Source organism: Meles meles, unplaced genomic scaffold, assembly GCF_922984935.1.
Source record: "Meles meles unplaced genomic scaffold, mMelMel3.1 paternal haplotype, whole genome shotgun sequence".
NCBI classification, from domain to species: Eukaryota; Metazoa; Chordata; class Mammalia; order Carnivora; family Mustelidae; genus Meles; species Meles meles.
In genome coordinates, this window is record NW_025721198.1 from 85,478 (window position 1) to 89,372 (window position 3,895).

The following is a 3,895-nucleotide window of genomic DNA, read 5'->3' on the forward strand; positions in this document are numbered from 1 at the left end:
AAATTTTCAAGTCGAACCCTGCCTTTTTAAATCCCATCACCATGAAGTTACGCAGTGTGTGTCATGCTTGAGAGCCTCTTATTGGATCATTTCATAGCTCATTAAAAGAACCATATTTTGAATGGTTCAGCTGAGAATAAAATCCACAATGAGTTGCTACAAAGCTGTTCTGTAAGTTTTGCATAACTCCTCAGGCCTCTGATTTCAGCTATAAAATCATTAGCTGTGATTGATTCCTTAGTAACGATAGCATCTCCTTTGATAACATACATCAGTCCAAAGAAGTTTGGTCCATTTTATTTTAGGCATCTCCCATAACAATCAGTATTTACGAGCTCTTCTCTTGATGTACCATTCCAGATGTGGTTTTAGTTCTCCCCTAAGTGCTCTGGGGGATGCTGTACCTTCTACAGTGACCAGTGCTAGGGATGGATGTGATTACTGGATTTCTGTTTTGGAATACACCTTGCAGACTTCCCCTTTCTTTCTTCCTCTCCCTCTCTCACTCTTTCTCTCTCTACCACCAACCCTTACTATGCAATCAGTGTACACTGCTGAAGTTCTTCTAAACCACATTTTGTATCTTTCTAGTTTATATATATACATTTTTTCTTTCTAGATATTTTCCAATTTTGATCTGTGGATTCAGAGATTTATAGAATACCTTGCAAATTTTAGAAAGTGTGAAAACTATTTGGCTCTTTTCCAATTTTTGCATTTAAACATTTAAAACTTAGATTTTAAGGTCACAGCTTGGGGAATATTACTTACCAGTTACATGTAAATATAATAAAAACTGCCAGTGTAAGATCTCTCCTGGCAAAGATTATGTGTGCAAAGGAAACCAAATATTCCCTTCTAATGATTAATGAAAGGCTAAGGAATTGGGCCAGGTTTTGTTGTAAAATTTGCAGAATTAAAAACTCTTTTTTTAAAATTTATTTATTTATTTATTTGACAGAGAGAGAGATCATAAACAGGCAGAGAGAGAGTGAGAGGGAAGCAGACTCCTCGCGGAGCAGAGAGCCCGATGCGGGACTTGATCCCAGGACCCTGAGATCATGACCTGAGCCGAAGGCAGTGGCCCAAACCACTGAGCCACCCAGGCGCCCCAGAATTAAAAACTCTTAAGGAAGTTTGTTCAAGCCTCAACAAATCATACTGTCCAGATCTAGTGAATCATAAACATAATAATCTGAATTGCTGGAATTTTTTTTAAATTACATTTTTATATAATGCATGATATACCTTGGTTAACTGGGCAGTTTAGTGCAGTCTTTCCCTGAAAGCAATGATCAGTTTTTACTCAACATAAATTGAACTGTTGTACGAATTCATGCCACAGTCCACAACAATTTTAATCAGTTTTGAAGAAGCTGAAATTACCTGTTAAACGTGGCTTTGAAATTGTCTTTGCTTAACTTTCTCCCTCAAACAATGTCACTGTTTCTGAGGCATTTTCCTGAGACTGTTCCTGGCATTTTCTGAGGCCTCGACTGTGAACATAACTTAGGCACCCTAACAAGAACAACCACCGTCTTTCAACTTTGGGGATGACTTAGGGGGTTTCTGTTTTGTTGCAGGTACAGATTTTCCACCTGTTCCCCCAACCTCCCACCCCTGACCCTTCAAAACCCTCAGGTTGCCCCAACCTCCCACCCCTGACCCTTCAAAACCCTCAGGTTGTTTTTCAGAGTCCATAGTCTCTTATGATTCGCCTCCCATCCCCAATGTCCATAGCCCGCTCCCCCTCTCTCAATCCCACCTCCCCCAGCAACCCCCAGTTTGTTTTGTAAGATTAAGAGTCATTTATGTTTTGTCTCCCTCCCAATCCCATCTTGTTTCATTTATTCTTCTCCTATCCCCCTACCCCCCCATGTTGCTTCTCCATGTCCTCATATCAGGGAGATCATATGATAGTTGTCTTTCTCCGATTGACTTATTTCACTAAGCATGATACGCTCTAGTTCCATCCACGTCGTCGCAAATGGCAAGATTTCATTTCTTTTGATGGCTGCATAGTATTCCATTGTGTATATATACCACATCTTCTTGATCCATTCATCTGTTGATGGACATCTAGGTTCTTTCCATAGTCTGGCTATTGTAGACATTGCTGCTATAAACATTCGGGTACACGTGCCCCTTCGGATCACTATGTTTGTATCTTTAGGGTAAATACCCAGTAGTGCAATTGCTGGGTCATAGGGTAGTTCTATTTTCAACATTTTGAGGAACCTCCATGCTGTTTTCCAGAGTGGTTGCACCAGCTTGCATTCCCACCAACAGTGGAGGAGGGTTCCCCTTTCTCCACATCCTCTCCAGCATCTGTCATTTCCTGACTTGTTAATTTTAGCCATTCTGACTGGTGTGAGGTGATATCTCATTGTGGTTTTGATTTGTATTTCCCTGATGCCGAGTGACGTGGAGCACTTTTTCATGTGTCTGTTGGCCATCTGGATGTCTTCTTTGCAGAAATGTCTGTTCATGTCCTCTGCCCATTTCTTGATTGGATTGTTTGTTCTTTGGGTGTTGAATTTGCTAAGTTCCTTATAGATTTTGGATACTAGCCCTTTATCTGATATGTCGTTTGCAAATATCTTCTCCCATTCTGTCAGCTGTCTTTTGGTTTTGTTAACTGTTTCCTTTGCTGTGCAAAAGCTTTTGATCTTGATGAAATCCCAATAGTTCATTTTTGCCCTTGCTTCCCTTGCCTTTGCCGTTGTTCCTAGGAAGATGTTGCTGCCGCTGAGGTCGAAGAGGTTGCTGCCTGCATTCTCCTCAAGGATTTTGATGGATTCCTTTCTCACATTGAGGTCCTTCATCCATTTGGAGTCTATTTTCGTGTGTGGTGTAAGGAAGTGGTCCAATTTCATTTTTCTGCATGTGGCTGTCCAATTTTCCCAGCACCATTTATTGAAGAGGCTGTCTTTTTTCCATTGGACATTCTTTCCTGCTTTGTCAAAGATGAGTTGGCCAAAGAGTTGAGGGTCGATTTCTGGGCTCTCTATTCTGTTCCACTGATCTATGTGTCTGTTTTTGTGCCAGTACCATGCTGTCTTGATGATGACAGCTTTGTAATAGAGCTTGACGTCTGGAATTGTGATGCCACCAACTTTGGCTTTGTTCTTCAATATTCCTTTGGCTATTCGAGGTCTTTTCTGGTTCCATATAAATTTTAGGATTATTTGTTCCATTTCTTTGAAAAAAATGGATGGTATTTTGATAGGGATTGCATTAAGTGTGTAGATTGCTTTAGGTAGCATAGACATTTTCACAATATTTATTCTTCCAATCCAGGAGCATGGAACATTTTTCCATTTTTTGGTGTCTTCCTCAATTTCTTTCATGAGTACTTTATAATTTTCTGTGTATAGATTCTTAGTCTCTTTGGTTAGGTTTATTCCTAGGTATCTTATAGTTTTGGGTACAATTGTAAATGGGATTGACTCCTTAATTTCTCTTTCTTCAGTCTTGTTGTTGGTGTACAGAAATGCAACTGATTTCTGTGCATTGATTTTATATCCTGACACTTTACTGAATTCCTGTACAAGTTCTAGCAGTTTTGGAGTGGAGTCTTTGGGTTTTCCACATATAGTATCATATCATCTGTGAAGAGTGATAGTTTGACTTCTTCTTTACCAGTTTGGATGCCTTTAATTTCTTTTTGTTGTCTGATTGCTGAGGCTAGGACTTCTAGTACTATGTTGAATAGCAGTGGTGATAATGGACATCCCTGCCGTTTTCCTGACCTTAACGGAAAAGCTTTCAGTTTTTCTCCATTGAGAATGATATTTGCGGTGGGTTTTTCATAGATGGCTTTGATAATATTAAGGTATGTCCCCTCTATCCCCACACTTTGAAGAGTTTTGATCAGGAAGGGATGCTGTACTTT